The sequence below is a fragment of the Oreochromis aureus genome, linkage group 6 (genome assembly GCF_013358895.1).
Source record: "Oreochromis aureus strain Israel breed Guangdong linkage group 6, ZZ_aureus, whole genome shotgun sequence".
Classification (NCBI taxonomy): Eukaryota; Metazoa; Chordata; class Actinopteri; order Cichliformes; family Cichlidae; genus Oreochromis; species Oreochromis aureus.
This window is the reverse complement of record NC_052947.1, coordinates 28,016,713-28,034,752: the sequence shown is the minus strand read 5'-3', so window position 1 is coordinate 28,034,752 and position 18,040 is coordinate 28,016,713.

The following is an 18,040-nucleotide window of genomic DNA, read 5'->3' as shown; positions in this document are numbered from 1 at the left end:
TTCTTTGACGGATTTTTCTAAGGGTTCACTTGTCACTGGGAGTGGAAAAGGTCTCCCATGAACAACCTCAAATGATGTCAGTTTTTGAGAGCCTTGTATTAATTTCATCCACATTTTTACTAGGCCTATGCACTCAGGCCATTCAGGCCAGAATGATTGCATAAACATTTTGCAACTGAGATTGCATCTGCTTTTTTCACTGGATAAATCTCTGGCCATTTTGAGAATAAGTCTATAATCACTAGAGTATAAAAGTGTGTCTTAAGGACCTGGACTATCCCCCCTGAGGACACATGGGTCACCCCATGTGTGACTAATGCTGCTGTTCTGCACAGGGACTTGGGGAGTATTAGTTTACCTTCACAAGTCATAAGATCATTTTCTAGCTGCGCCCCACACTTTAACCATTTCTTTTGTTCTGTAGTTGGTGCGGCTTTTTGTTCATCTTTAAGTACAACAAGTAGTATTTGCATAGAGGATGCAGACATTAATGTGTCTACAGTTTGTTGTGCGGCTAACTTTGCTGCTTGATCTGCAAAGTTATTGCCTTTAGTTATTTCTGATTTGTCTTTCTGATGTGCAGCACATTTACACAATGCTAACTGTTTTGGCAATGTAATTACTTCTAATAGTGTTTTCAGAAGATTTCCATGTTGTACTGGCTTTCCAGTAGATGTAATCATTCCTCTATTCTGCCAGATTTTTGCAAAGCGGTGCACTGCTGAGAAAACATACTGACTGTCAGTATATATATATTTATGTCTTGGCCTGCGTGCAATTCACATGCACGTGTGACTGCTGTTAGTTCTGCACTCTGTGCAGAGTATGAGGATGTTAGCGGTTTCGCTTCTATGACTCTATCTGCTGTAGTTACTGCATAACCTACACAGTTTCGTCCTAGGCTATTTTTAGACGCTGAACCGTCTACAAAAACATCACTGAAACCAGCTTCAAGTTACTGAATGCTTCTTCTGCTTTCTTCTTTGTAGATGCAACACTACATTTTGACTTAAGGCATTTTAGGCAATTCCTATTTCTCAAAGAATTCATACATCTTACATATTTCAAACTTTTAAGTTAGGAAAAAACTTTGCATTGCTTATAGCTCATAGCTCACAGCTCTAAAACTCGTCATTGTTAAATCATGTGCCTAATCATTATATGTCACTGTGATCCACAAGTATGATCACAAATTTGTTTTCCAAACTTACAAAACAAACAAACAAAAACAAAAACCAATTGCCTATGGCATCAAGGCTTTGCGTTCATATTAATTGAGTGTAAGCTGCTTTCTTCATTGCAAGTGTTTGTTACAATAAGGTTTAATTCATGCATCTTATCACTGAGTTCTAAATTCAAACTATCTCACTCCTGACTCTTTCCAAAAATAATTTCACATATAACAATTTGTGTATGTGTTGTCTATTCATTAATATAGTTGTCAATTATTTCCGTCATTATTTTTACCTTCTTTTGTTTGTGACATGGTGGACATCTCTAAACAATCATGAGTTCAGCCTCAATTTCAACCCAAGTATACCTTGTATCCTCGCAGTCAAACTCGTGCGGCTTCACCTGACACTGGTCCTTTTTCTTCACAGTGTCCTGTGTGGCCTTCAAATCTCCAGCAAACACAGGCTCAACTCAGCTGTTGTTTTCTTCTCTGTTTCTTTACAGTCTTTTCCTTTAGGTTGAGTCCCAGCATGGCAAATATGACACTCAATGTCCAGTGCTCTTCCACAGTTCTTTATCCCACTGTTCAACTGCCCAGCCTGTAATTCACAGTACATGTTGCATCACGTGCTTTCTTACATGCTACTGCTGGGGTCGTCAGTCAGTCTTATGTTTCATTTTGCACTGTCTTTTGACTGCTGTTAAGTCTTCAAGTCCACGATGTTCTGTCGGTCTTCATCAGGAGATTAACTGGCCTTTGAGCTTCTTCTCAGGGTCAAGGACAAAGTGGCAGGTCAAGCTATAAATTTTAGCCAAAAAGTGGCCTGTTTTTCCCAATTGTTACTCTATCCTTTTTTGTCGCTGTACTCAAAGTTCCAGGTTGAGAGAAGTCCACCTGTATTAACACACTAAAGCATACAATTAATCTTCTTTTCATTTCTTTTTCTTAAAACCTCCATTTGCTTCATCTACCAAGAGTTTAACTCGTCTGTCTCTCTTCTCTGGGTGCACACTTGTCACAGTGAGTTTCCCTTTTATGGGCATGCAAAGTTCCTCTCACAACCACCACTTCCTCTCACACAGCAGGCACACAGAGCCATATTTCCTGTTTCTTCAAACTAATCTAACTCTTTTGTTTTTTCTTTGTATTTATAGTCTACAGACCCTTTTTAATTCTACTAAATCTTAATCTAAAAACAATACACCTTTATTTCATGCACACTTTTAAATATTCTAACCTCTTTCAGACATCATGAATCATCTCACACACACTGCCTTTTCTTCCAAACCTCATCTTTTTCACTCACTCTACTAAAAACCTCCTTAATGTTATTATTACCTATTTACTTATTTGGTACAAATCACGCAGAGTCACTCAAATCAAATACTGACAGCATTCACACAGTTAAAATCACTCAGAATACGCTCTCCTAGGAGTATTTTGCTTTTAGTATAGGTTTGCTCTTCATCTCAACAAAGTCTCATCCAGGATGACAGGTTTGATTATATTAGGTATTTTCCTTATTTTCTTCATTTCATATATCATTGTACTGAATTTGAGCAAACCTTAAGCTTGAATCAGACTACTTTTAACAATTATCCACCTCACATCATAACTGACTGAGGTGCCTCTTATTATTTAATAGTATGTCATTATTAATGTTATCATTGTATTGTTTTTCCTTTTTTATAACAGCAATAGTATATTACAATACACTACTTTACTACTAATATACAATAGTATATTAGTTTATATTTTATTGTGTATCCATCACGGGTCTGTGTGAATCTGCAGCTTCACACCTTCCCAAGCTGGAGACATTTGCTTTTCCTTGGCTGACCAATGACACAGCCTTAATATACCTTATGCATCTCTCTTTTTTATTTGATATATTTTCGTGTGAATTATCTCGTTTCATGCATGGTTGTCTTCCCAATTTGTTTCATTTGTACCAATTTACAGGTTGTTATCCTTCCTATTATCTCCTATTATCATGTTGAATACACTAGATAAGCTCTACTTTAATTTAAGTTAACCTTAATTTAACCTTTTGTTTATTCCACTTCATTACTCTTTCCATGCTTTAAAATACAACTCTTGTGTATGCTTTGATTTCTTTTTAGCATCCTTTTCAGTATTTATTTCTGCTTGGAGGGTTTCTTATAATTTAGTTATACATTATACATACAGTTATACATTTTCCCTCCCACGTGGGACATTTAGGTGTTCTTTGGATTTCTCCATCTATATGCACTAATTTGTCCGGCGCCTGGACATTTTTTCTCTAACCACTGTTCGTCAACAGTGAGTTTTGTGGGCTGATTCCCCATTATCACAGAACTGCAAAGCTTTCTCTGGTACTAAACTCGGGGGTGGTTGCTGACACGCCCTTCTACCTTTCCCCTTTATCACCAGTACTTGAGCTTTTGCAGGATACACAAAGAAAACAATAAAAAACAAACAAACAATGGAAGTAGTTCAGCAGCGTATTGTGCTGTAAAATCAACTTACTTTCAAAACACATATACATAAAACACATATACATACACACAGATAAACATTTGCTCGCTAATTTGTCACGAAGTAATTTCGGCTACTTCTGAAACCAGTCTAAATATAATTTATTACGAGGTAATTGCGGCTACCTCTAAAACCAGCCTAAACTTAGTTCCTTCCGGCGAACTCAACCTATTTCACGTGTTTTTTCTTCAAACCCTTGCGGCGGGTTAGACCTGTTTGGACCCTTGCGGCGGGTTAGACCTACTTAGACCCTTGCGGCGGGTAACACCTATTTAGACCCTTGCGGCGGGTTAGACCTATGCGCTTCTCTTTTGTGCACCCGTGCAGTGGGTCAGCCTAATGCGCTATTAATCCTTGCGGCGGATAAGACCTATGCGCATTCTTCTAAACCCTTCCGGCGGTTTAAAACCAAAAAGTGTTTTCTCACCCTCAGTCGTCTTTTGCTGGTTGTTCAGGTCATCTGGATCCCAGCGTCGTGGACCAGGACCGGCCTGGATGCGAATTTACGCCCAGGACTCTCACCTCTACCTGGAGAGGGCTGTCGACAGACTTCGGTGCTGGTTTACCCACGGCGTCAGGATGCAGAAGTCAGACCTTATTGGAGTCACAGAAACGTGTCTGCTTTTTCCATCTCTAGGCTCGAAGGACCAATTTAAATGACAGGGGATTTCTTTAAATCACCCTGCCGTTCTTCAGCTGAGACGTCTGAGTCGGAAAACACAACACTGCAGAAGTTTTTCACTCGCGAGGGGCAGTCATGGAACGCACGAATCTGCGTCTATTGACTGTCCGCGTCCTTTATTTATACAAGATGTTCCTGTGTGTGTGTGTGTGTGTGTGTGTGTACAAAGGTAACAACGTCATTCAGAGCAGCAGGTTTTTCCCCTTCTCTACATTTGCATGTTCTTGTAAAAGAGCTGAGCTTCCTCTTCTCTACATCTAAATGTTCAGAACAACGGGAAGCGGTTAGTATCTGCATAAGTTCATCACACAAGTTACTAGGTGAAAAGTCATATAGACATGTGCTTAATGATGAATTAAGGAATACATTTCATAGAGCTGATCACATATATGTTCAATAATCTTCTAACAGGGTCGTACCCCGTACATATGGAATATGTAACGGTGTGGAGAGACAGTCTCAATATGCTAGAGAACACGACTTCGGTTTGCAAAGCTGCACCTGACAAATCCCAAGACTTCTGGTACAACAAAACAGCCTTACGAGACCTGGAATTCCTGTTTCTACAGATGCTGGATAACACAGTGAAAGGGAGACTGCTCATAAATTATGGGCAGCTACTTTAATAGGCCACAAATGTACTGCACATGAGATGGCAGCTAAAAAAATGTTGTCATGAAAAATGTCCCATGTTGTACTCGAAGTCATGACCTTGAACACAAGGTAAGGTCAGGGCCGGGACAGGAAGAGGCGAGAGAAGCCAAGCTAGTGGAAGTTTACCAGAAACAGTGTTTTGGAAAGTAGAAGCATGCAGCACACAAGCATGCAGCACACAAGCATGAGCGGTCGTTGTATTTGCTTAAGGAATCCAGGAGAGTGACTGTCTTTTAAAAGATTGAAATCGTTTTAGCAGTTGAAATTACAAGTTACAGCATGCTGGACCTCGATGTGAACCAGCTGTCTGCTTCACACAAAGGATGACCCTGTGCAGGGGCAGATCTAGAAGGGTGGCATGGGGTGGCAAGTGCCACCCTAAAATGATCCCTTGCCACCCCAAGTGCCACCCCAGTTTTGCACATGAAGTGTTGTTTATTAAAATAAGATAGCATTAACAGTTACCCCCCCCTCCACCATTAACAAATGGTTCAGCCCATAGCAGGACCGGCTTTTTTCTTGTTTTCAGTAGCGAGCGATGTTTATGATTGTGCCAGAGCACATTTTGAACAACACCATGGGAATTTTTGGATTTTACACAGGTGGTTGGATGTTACATTCTGGAAATGGAAGGAAGGTGAGTGTTATTAACCCTCCGTGGTCCACGGACATGCTGCACCTCCAAATCACATGACTGATGTAAGCTGACATAGCAACAAGCTGCAGCCACGCTGAGTCTCTATTTCAGCCCACATTGAAAGTTCGGACTTCAAAGTTTATAAATTTTAATTACAGGCCAGTAAATCCAGAGTTATGATAATATATATAAGCCACGCTTTTTTTCAAATACTGTCCTCATGTTTTTGTGTGTGTGTGTTTTAAGCGTTTTCTAAGGACAGCGCGAAAACAGTAAATAAAGGAAAAAAAGGCACCTCTTTCCTATCGGTGGAAAAATGTACCATGTCAACCAATTTAAAAAAAGTCAAGACATGGGATTTGGTTGTTTAGGAAGAGGGGAGAGTTTGGTAGTGACGGTAACAGCAGCGAGACAGAGTGAGCGAGTGAGAGAGAGAGAGTTTTTAGATGTGGGAGATTTGTGACGTATAGTGTGGAGTGTATACTTAGTGTGTTGTGTTGTCTTGTGTAGTTAGTCTGCTGTGTAGTCTTTGTTTTGTTTTGTGTGTCAGTGAGGGCACTAATGAATGTCACAGAGGCACATTTGCAATGTAAACACTGTCACTAAGTAGAAAACCAGCGGACTGATACACCTCCTGTTGGCAGGCCTGCAGGTTTATCCCTGTGCTGTTCTCCTCTGTCTTTTGGTGGACAAACTTTGTTTTTTTACTGGCACACACCATTTGTGGGGCATCTTATTGCAACACCTGATTGTTCTCTCATTTTAGTTTTAGTAATATTTTTAAATGGTTGTACAAAATGAACAAAACAAAACAAAAAAAACGGCAGGTGTATTGGCTGCATTTTTAGATAAATAGTTGTATATGTTTACAAAATGTACATTTTATATTTGCATTTCAAGTTATAAAAATTTACTCAACATGTCTGTGCAGTGTAAAAAATACTACTAGGATTTTAAGTTCTTTGTGTGATTTCAGATTAGTAATACTAATGCAGTATATCAGTGAAAAAAACAACAACTACCAAACAAAGCAAGGGGGAAAAAATAAAATGAACTAATTTGAGGGTGAAATACAAACCTCAAAAGGAATCAAAAATGGCCGGTTGTATTTCAGACCTCAGTGGGTTAATTCAACAAATCATGAAAAATTAGGCTTAAATTTTTGTTCATGACAGTGCAGATTTCTGACATTTTGTGTAATTTAAGCATGTAACAATGTGATTGTTTTCTAACAAAAAACAGTGTGAAACTTAAGTTAGAATAGTGTTTGTAAATGAACCGCCCCAAGTTGTGTAGCTTTCTGGATTTTACTTATTGGGCTACATATTTATTTATTATACAGGCTATACAGTAGATAAGATCAAAACTCACATGTTTTATGTAACTAAAGTGTGTAATTATGTGGGCTACAGACAATAATTAAGTTATAAACTATATTTATGTGAAAAACGTGTATACTTACTGCATTTGAATCATTTTAACCATATGTAACCACCTGCATATGTGTTTGAGAAAAAAAAAAAAAGGCTGTGATTTTGCCACCCCATTTGATTTCTTTGCCACCCTCATGCCACCCTAAGAAAATTTCTCTAGATCCGCCCCTGACCCTGTGAGCAGGCAATACAGTTTTATACCAAAACAAAAACACGTATTATTATGACTGTCTCCTCTTGGGAATGACGCAGCTGGTCCTGCAGTCAGCCGATTGGATCTTCTCCTGCACTGCATCCACCACTGATCTCGTCTGCATCTGCTCCTTTTCCTGGAAAAAGAAAGAAAACACCTCGCTTCCTATTATCCAGCCTGTTGTTTCTACTTATTTTCCAAGTCCGGGAAGTTCTGGCCCAGAAAAATATCCCCCTGACTCTAACCACTTATGATGTGTAAGGATGTTTGCAAATCCCTCTGCAGCTCAACATGTCAGTCTCAATAATTGTCACAGTCAGCAGGGCTGACTGTGCGTAGAGTGAAGGGTGGACCCAAATGCAGGCGAAAACAAAATGTGAAACATGACTTGGATAACAGAAAACGAGCCCTTTATTGAGGCTGGCAAAATAACTGTAAACAAAAGGCAAAAGGCAAGGCTAACAATAAACTAAACTGGGTGAGCTAAATTAACCAAAAAACCTACAACCAGAACATGGACTTGACAATGAGGAAACTTGACACAACTTCTTGGCTTGCAAACAAAGCAGACGATCTGACAATGACACACTGAAAACAGAGGACTTAAATACACAGGAGGTGATTAGGGGAAGTGGGAACACATGGAGGAACAGCTGACAGACATGAGCCTAATAACAGGACAGGGGAAGTGAAACTAAATACAATGAACAAAGAACACATGACTCCTTCAAAATAAAACAGGAAACACTGAAACTAGACATGACAACACAAGCTTAACAGACCTAACACGTGATGAACGATATAAGAACTCAGACATAGAAACCAAGGAAACAATAAATAACGGCCTTTCCTTAACTAAAGCTAAATAGGAATGACACAAACTAATCACAAATCTAAAATGAGACAAATACAAAATGAACTCAGAGCGCTGGGTCAGAGACCCAGCCTGTGACAATAATTCAGTTTAATCACAGCTCTGAATGGACTTTTGACCCTCATCTTAACAAGTACAATTCCACTGTTTATATAGAACTCACACAAAAACAGCTTTATTTAACCATTTTATTCCTAACAACCTACAAGAAAAGTGTGAGACTAGCTAGTCAGAAAAGAAGAAGAAAAACAGCCAACGAGAACATTTACTGTTTTAAAAAAGAAAAAGTGATGCAGAGTTCAGTTCAGCTTTATTTATATTGATCCGCGTCACAACAACAGTTGTCTGAAAAAGCTTCACCCAGAGCCGACAGTATTAGAGACATGAGGCAGAAGGACAGCTGACAGCTGTGTTAAAGTCATGAAGAGACCCTGATCTCAAATTAGACCTGAGGGACGTTTATAAAAGCAGAAAGGAGCTGACAGAGCTCTTAAGATCTTTGTCTATAAGCTGTATTCATGTCTGTGTGAACATAAAGTTAGACTGGTGTAATGGAGGGTCCAAGCAGAGGACCCTCAACTAAAGTCTAGTTGTTTTTTTGTTTGAACATTATTTATTTATTTATTTTATTTGTTTATTTTTGGATGCAATTTAACAGTTCATCAGGTTCAGGTGGTGGGTTCTAATCTACAGTGTTTCATCACCATCCAGGTGACTTCTTCAGTCTCGGTTGACTCCAAGTTTCCAACCTCATAAACAGTAATGACTGACACTCGCACCACTGAATGAACGATGAGCTGTGAGGTCAGTTTCTTGCTCATTAATATGCAAAATGTCATGGCCATTGACAATGGATCAATGGTAACTGGTAATTCAGGGTCACCTGGTCCAGCCCTAACTATATGCTTTAGCAAAAGGAAAATTTGAAGCCTAATCTTAAAAGTAGAGATAGTGTCTGTCTCCTGAGTCCAAACTGGAAGCTGGTTCAACAGAAGAGGGGCCTGAAAACTGGAACAACAAGTAAGCGTGCAGTGCGAGAGCGAAGTGCTCCGTGGTTAAGTCAGTTTATTCATTGAGGGTGTCTGTTTATGCTGCTGTATTATTCTTTCTTTGTGAGTTTTTGGTAAATTTTTAGTTTGTTTGTTTTTTCTGTTTGGGAGCTGACACAGTCTCTATGGGGATGGGGTTTTGGGGGGTAACAGGAGGAGAGAAGCTGCAGAGAGGCGTGTAAGACTACAACTCTGCTTCCTGGTCCCAACTCTGGATAGTCATATTTTGGGGCTTTTAATAAATTTGTCCATATTTCTAGAAATGAGAGCTGCTCCATCCAAAGTGGGATGGATGCCGTCTCTCCTAACAAGACCAGGTTTCCTCCAGAAGGTTTGCCAATTATCTATGAAGCCCAAATCGTTTTTTGGACACCACTCAGACAGCCAGCAATTTAAGGAGAACATGCGGCTAAACATGTCACTCCTGGTCTGATTGGGGAGGGGACCAGAGAAAACTACATTGTTGTTACACACTGATTTAATTAAAAAAAAAAACAGACGGCGTCTTGAAAGAGAAGAAGAAAAAAATGTTACCACACATTACATTTGTTTTTTACTTTGATCTGAGTCTTTACAGAAGAAGAGTCAAGTTTACTGACAGGAGGATGAAGGAGGATCCCATCTCGTATCACTGTGAGGCTCCGCCCACAACCTGGACTAGCGTTCCCTCGGTGTCTCCATCCTGCACGTGTTCCTGGATCAGGTCTGCAGCACACTGCGTTGATGAGATGAAGCTCACCTATTCACATGACACCTGTAGGAAACAGGACTCACCTGTGAGGTGTGTCACCTGTTGAAATCTTTGAAGTGTCCATTTTATTCATTTACAGATCAAATTTGACCTAACAATCACCTAAAATAAGGTCTGAAACCTTAAAGGCAAAATCCAGAGGAACACTGGATGTAAACAGTCCATAGAATAATCACTGAAGTGTTTCAGCATTTCAGCTGAAATGTTTGAATTGCTCATTTTTGTAAATCAGCTCAAATAAAATCAGTGAATCAGCAGCAGTGAAATCATCACTGATGATGAAATGACACCATCACAAAGCAATCATCTGTGCTTAAAAGCCCACTAACAAAGAGAAGAAGAGAATCTGGCTGTTAATCCTGAATATTTCATCCAGTTTGGCTTTGTCCACCCCTCCTGATTCACCAAACACAACAACATCATCACAAGTTTATAACCACATTAAGAATAATACCAGCAATAGTTATAATTTATCAATAGATTTCTCACACAAAGACACCGTAAGTATGATTCCTGTTTCAACCTTAGTTGAGGGTAAGAAGGTCTTTAAAGGTTTCTTTAGTAAAGGAAAACCAGAGACCAAAAATCTTCTTCAATCAGTGAAGAATAGTAAGATGTTCTGGCTTTACGGAGGGCTTTCTTATAAAGCAGCGGCCGCCGGTCCGAGTGTCAGGTGAACTGAACTTCAGGTAAGAAGTTATGACCTGCAGTCTATCTGGGTCAGATATAAACCAAGTTTAGGTGGAGTTTATTTTCGTTGTGCTGACTTTTTACAGTCAGTTACAATAACTCGTACTGCGTACTAGCTAGCATGACGGAGTTTCTATACAGCTGGGTGGGTGCTATGATGTTACTGATAGTGAACTTTATTTTATTCATAAGGTTAGTGAGTAGAGTTGCCAACCGTCCCGTAAAAAGACGGAATCGTCCCGCATTCAGAGAAAATATTACGCGTTTCGTATTGAGCTGAAAAGGAACACAGTTTGTCCCGGACTTCAGCTAGAATGAAAAAAAGACACAAAGCTGGATTTATTCTGTCTTTACGCTGTCAGCTGCCTCTTCTTCTCTCATTCTCTCTCCTCTCTCTCCTGTTGCTACTTCAATCATGAAACTGATCAATGATCAGCTGATCGGCTTTTCTCTCTTGTTTGTTTATCGCCCACTTTGCGCCAGACAGAGGAAACCAGCGGATGTCGCGCTAAACAACAGCAGTACGTTTAAGCTTGATCAGCTGTTGTTAGAATTTATTTGATATTAATTTCTAGTATCAGCTGATGTTTGCTGGAGCCACAGCTGTAAAAGCTGCTGGTCATGATATCGGTTTGGATATGTGGTGAGAGGGAAACATGAAGATGAAACCAGGAGATGTCCTTACTGAATCATCAGAGCTGAACAGGTGATGGAGAAACAGGTTTACCTTTTAGGTGACATGAATGAGTTGAAGGGAAGTTATGAACTGTTTCTGAGAGACAAATAACACCAGGATCCTTTTCTATGTAGCTGACAGCTGGTAACTGTGCAGGGGCGGGTCTAGCAAAGTTTTGCCAAGGGGGCCAGGTAGGGTATTAACAGGGAAAGGGGGGGGGACAAGGAAATACTTTCTTATTCTCATTTAAAATATCTCTCTTTCAACAAATAATTATCTGAATCTTACAACCAAAGTTTTTATCTGATATAAAATGTATAGAAATCATACATATACCAACAAGACAGCGTACATCACTGTCACAACAGCGTTTGTTTTCATTGTTGTGAGGAGACCATAAATAGCATTTGCATTTTCTGTTGTACAGTTCATTTCCTGGATAAAAAGTGTCTTTTTTTGTTTCAAAATACCTGATAACTATTCGCTGATAGCTGCCAACATCTGCGAACAAATATAATACTGTAAAGTTGTTCTATATAGTGTGTAACTGTTCATATAGAGCGTTATTAAATTTATTGCTAATGCAGTCATATGCCACATTGACTTCTGAGGAAATTTTAGATGCACTCATCATCAAAAAGGTTGCCGACCCCTGATTTAGACAGTTTGTAACTCTCAGTGATGCCGCAGTGTTCGTTTGACTTTGGGATCTGAAGCAGAGTTTGGACCCAGACATGGCTAATGATGTCAGACTTAAAGACCGGATTATACCACGGAGTCAGGTACTTCTGATTTGAGGCCTTAGTTTTCACAGGAGCTACAGTATCCAGAGTCGTATGTAGTGAGGAGGTAAAATTATTAACAAGATGATCGACCTCTGTTGGGGTAGATAGCTGCTCTGCTCTGTGTTGGTACAGGGCATTGAAGATGATAACAGTGGGTGGATTATATTCTTAAACTTAGTTACAGCACTTTCAGAAAGACATCTACTGTGATAAAGTCTACTCCCCACTGCTGTGTAATCAATTATTGTAAATGTAAATGTTATCAGAAAATGATCAGAGAGGGTTTTCAGGAAACACTGTTAAATGTTCAGTTTCTATGCCATATGTTAAAACAAGATCTAGAGTGTGATTAAAGTGGTGGGTGGGTTCTTTTACATTTTGAGAGAAGCCAACTGAGTCTAATAACAGATTAAATGCCATGTTGAGGCTGTCATTTTTAGCATCTACATGGATGTTAAAATCACCCACAATAATTATTTTATCTGAGCTGAGCATTAAATCAGATAAAAAGTCTGAGAAATCAGAGAGAAACTCTGTGTAAGGTCCAGGTAGACGATAGATGATAACAAGTAAGACTGGTTTCTGAGTTTTACAGCTGGGGTGGACAAGTCTGTCTGGGTCTTTGGTTGATTAACAAGATGAAAATAAAGGGGAAATTCTTCAGTAAACATTTAAGGAGAAGACTTTAGAGTGGCTGTAGTTTAAGGAAACAGAGTTTAAGAAACATGTCAAAGTGTTGGCAGCCCGTCCCAGGTGACCTTACCTGTGTAGTAATTGTGCGCAGAACATCCAAACAGCTGATCTGGTCTCCAGGAAGCAGAGGCAGATTCAAGTGGGTCAGTTTTATGGTGTTTGGTTTGGGAATCCTCAAAGGATCCTGGAGACCATCACAGAAGTCTGCCAGCTCACTGAGGAACACATTAGAGACTATTAAAGTCCATTAGAGACTATTAGGCTATTACAGTGGTGTCCATTATAGTGCAGAAACATTTTTGATTAGTGTTGAGGTTAGAAACCTTCACCGAGCTCAGTCTCACCTGTACTGTGTAAGGTTGGATAAATAATTTTACTGTTATTGTCCATATTACTATTGCATTAATAATTAATATTGATATTGCATTTAGATGTTTAAACATATTGGCACCCAATTAAGTTTTTATTACAGGTGCAGTTATAACCACTTTAAACTGTTGAGTTGGATTTATAATCTTAAATGTTTATATGCAGACTGCAGTGTGAAAGAGTAACTCTGTGCCAAAATAAGACAGGAAGTTACATGTTTTTGAAGTTACATGCTTTGCAGGAAGTGAAACCAAAACCAGAGTCTGAATGAAAGTTAGTCTGAGGAGCAGTTTCGATGATGCTGTTATCTATTATACTTTTATATCTTTTGATTAAGCTTTTAGTAGAGGTTCTTGATTAAAACATTTATTCAGTAGAGTACACATACATAGTTTCGGTTCGGTTATTACATACACGAGAGCGGCTTCTGTCTCTTTGTCTGGGGAGAGGCCAGGAGCTAGTCGGCGAGGGGAAATGGGGTGCGATTGTGGTTAGCACATAGACACACACGTCACCACACACACACACACACACACTTAGTTAGAGAGGTTCACTTATAGGTGAAAGTTTAATCATGTTTTGCTTGTGGCTGGAAAATTGTGCCTGTGTATGTGACTGTTTGATGAAGAAGCAGGTGCACGATGCGAGAGCTGAGCGGGCTTGCGGGAAACCACCGGGGAGAAGATGGAAGCCAGTGTTCTTTTAATTGTGTCACAAGTTGTCAAATAGAACATTTGTGGTTTTGAGTTGACGTATCCATGTAATTTACGCAAGAGGGGGCGTTCTAATACCCCGATGCATAAAAACTGTGTTCTGAACTTTTGGAGATAGAGATCGATCCTGTCTGCGCACAGAATTCATCTCTCCACATGTGTCATTAAATCATTCGTTGACTCCACCTGACTGGGTCAGTGTGTTATTCTGATCTCCACCATCTCTCTCGTCCTCAAAATGAACCTTAACAACTGTATGACCTGTGAGCCACTGGGGTCAAATTTCCTCCAGGTTTCATAAAACATCTGGAGGTGATCATCACTCAGCATCTCAGCGTCCTCAGGGTTCGCTGTGTTGAAGAGCTCCAGGATGACAACGATGAACAGATGAATCACCAGCAGGCAGAAGAGGAGGATGTAGGAGCTGAAGAAAACAATCCCCACCGTCAGGTTGGCGCAGTTACCAGTAGGGATGGGTACTGATAAGATTTTCACGATTCTGATTCCATTTTCGATTCTGTTTAACGATTCGATTCTTTATCTCTTATCGATTCTTTTTAAAAAAGGAGAACACACAGGTCGATTAGCTTAGAACTTTGTTTTATATCTTCTCTTTGAACAAGATAGAAATTTAGGAGTAACATGGCCTTACAAACCCAACAGTGAGATCTTAAGAGATCCACAGCCTACGGCTCTTCAATGGGGTGTCACGGGGTCCCCAGGAAAAAAAATTGTAAATGTAAAATAATAAAATAAATATTCTTCTGTAGCAATAACAAAGTATAACATAAATTATTCTGTAGCAATTACACAAGAATATCCAGTAATGTCCCTGCCTACAATTAAACACATTCACTTACCGAAAATCGGGGGCATCTGCTGTGGCAAATGGGTGCAAGCCTTTTACCACAAACTTAGTCACTGCTCGGTGTCATTCGTCTATCCTGGCCTGAAAGGAGACGCTAACGGTAGACTGCAGCAAGAACTGCCAGCATCTGAGCCAGCCAGACTCTGTCTGTCTCTCTCATCATGGTCACCTAAATGCAGCGCACAGTAATGGCAGGTTTTGTAATAAGGCAGATTGCGCTAACATAATATGCACTGTTAGTTGATTATTTACCTGCCGTATTAACGGGAGAGGACGTGCGAACCTTACCGCTGCTGCTGGGTTGAGATTCACGAGTCCGGAGCGGAATTAAAAACACGACATTCATTTAAGGTCATCGCGTGTTTTGTGAGCAAATGCTTTTGCATATTCGTAGTGTTTCCTCCTTTAAATGAAATATCTGCTTTGCAAGTATTGCAAGTTGCCCTGTTGTCATCCGTTCTCGTAAAGTATAACCAAACCTTTGAGCGTTTGAGCCGCTGAGGCGCCCTGCCAGGTAAATGACGCTCCGCAACGTGGTGACGACATTCGGGGCGACTGGAATCGATAAGGGAATCGTTTGCAAAAATGGCAAACAATTCCAAGGAATTGAAACAGTGGGAACCGGTTCTCAACAAGAACCGGGTTTCGATACCCATCACTAATGGGCACGTAAACATTAAATGAACAAGCTCTATTAATAAACACCTGAGCAGTACCCATGACATCATCAGCATGCTAACCAGCTGCTGTACTCATAAAGAAAAACCACAGTTACGAGTCCAAGCAGGAGGAAAAGACACAGCAGACCCAGAAGAATCACAGCAGCTATTCAGCTCCTGAAGGTAGAAGTCAATATTTGTTATTGAGAATAGAAATATTTTACTGCTATTATTTGCTGCTATTTTTATAATCATCATTACCATTTCATGTTAATAATGATGTTGCATTTAGATGCATTCAGATGTTCAAATATATTGGTATTATATTAGTCTTTATTACAGGCCCAAGAAGAACCACTTTAAACTGTGGAGTTGAATCTATAATTTTAAATGTTTTTAATGCTTCTATGATCTCAGTGTTTCTGTGTAGAGGGCAGAGACAGGAAACACTTCTGAAAGGCTTGCAGAAGTGAAACCGAAAGCAGAGTGAGTGCAAGCCAAAGAGTAGGGTGTTTATTATGCATTTATCTTTGAGTTAAGCTTTAAGTAGTTGTATTAGATTGAAACATTTGTTTTATACATTTTACATAGAAGTTAAGATCATTACACACAGGATGGCCTTAGCCTGGTTGCTTGAGTTGAGGTCAACTAAGGTGCAGAGAGCATCTGCGCACAGACAGACGAGACATACACACACACATAGACACAAATAGAGAGGTCACGACACGTACGCAGTACACAGCACGCACGCGCCCCCGCACGTGCACGCACACACAGATAGACTCATTTAGTAGGTAAGAGTTTATAACTGCAAAGTTTGGGTGCGTACGTGGTAGTCTGTTCCAGGAAGTACACCAGATGTCCCAGAAGATAAGCGACAGCGAGGATGGAGACAGGAAGCATCTGGCTTCGACCCGAAGAAGATGTTTGTTTTAGACTATGTTAAAAGTCGTTGTGGTTTTGAGTTGACGTATGCTGTATTAAATCTGCCTAGCAACAGAAAAGGGGGCTGTACTATCTTAACCCTATAAAACCGTTGTCTGAATATGGTAAAGCAGTTCAATACTGATTGGGTTGTTGAACTCACACATGTGTATTCATTAAAATGCCGTCTAAGTGCACCAGGCTGGATCTGTGGTTATTTTTAGATTCCCTCTCAATATTTTTGAACCCTGACAATATCTAAACATGAAAAATGTAGCATGTGAGACTCTCAGCTCCCAAAATCAGCATCTGAGAATGGGTCTTAGTGTCAGTTACACAAATACTGTCAGTCACAAGGTATTTCTATTGTATTATTATCTCTTCTGACCTCCTTCCAAACATGTAAACACCTGCAATGGTGTAAACTTAAATTAACACTGAAACTAATCAAAAATAAAGTAAATACAAAAAACCCCCCCAGATACATTCTGGAAAACAACTGAGAGCAAACCAAGATCAAATTTATTTATTTTTATCCATCCATCTTTTCCACTTTATCTGGGAACGGGACGCGGGGGCAGCAGCCTAAGCAAAGAAGCCCAGACCTCCCTCTCCCCAGCCACCTCCTCCAGCTTATCCGGGGGAACACCAAGGCGTTTCCAGGCCAGCAGAGAGATATAATCTCTCCAGCGTGTCCTGGGTCTGCCCCAGGGCCTCCTCCCGGTGGGACATGCCCGGAACACCTCACCCAGGAGGCATCCTTGTCAGATGCCCGAACCACCTCAACTGGCTCCTTTCGATGTGGAGGAGCAGCGGCTCTACTCTGAGACCCTCCCGGATGGCTGAACTTCTCACCCTATCTCTAAGGGAGAGGCCAGCCACCCTTCGGAGGAAGCTCATTTCCGCCGCTTGTATCCGCGATCTCATTCTTTCGGTCACTACCCACAGCTCGTGGCCATAGGTGAGGGTAGGGACGTAGATCGACCGGTAAATTGAGAGCTTTGCTTTTATACTCAGCTCCCTCTTCACGACGATGGACCGGTGCAGCGTCCGCATCACTGCGTCCGCAGCACCAATCCGTCTGTCGATCCCTGGCTCCCTTCTCCCATCACTCGCAAACAAGACCCCGAGATACTTGAACTCCTTCACTTGGGGCAGGAACTCATCCCCGACCCGGAGTGGGCACTCCACCCTTTTCCGGCTGAGAACCATGGCCTCAGATTTGGATTTTTTTTTTATTTGTTTTTTAATCTCAAACAAAATTGAAAGCTCTACAGCAAGCCAGACTCCAGATTACTTTTCCTGAAATTATATCAATTTTTTTTAGTTTTGTTTGTACACAAACCTTCAGCAACATGTAATTGTAATATCTATGTATATATCTAATATAGATATCTTTGTTTTTTACCTGGGGGTGCAGGTCCAGTTGTTTTATGTTGCAGTTTGGATCACTTCCTGATTCATATAAATGTCTTCCACAGTTTGATGCCCCCTTTTGTACTTTCTGTGACAACGTAATACTTCCTCCGTATTCACATAGAATTCATCCATGATTTTTTCCTGTATTGCAGGTTCAGTTGGGTCTTCAAGTCTCTGAGGTGATCAGTGTTTTGCAAGAGGCTCTGAGCTGTGTGAAAATACATTGACACAAGTGGTTCTCTCTTTAACAGGAAACTAGGGAAATGCCTCAGTTTCT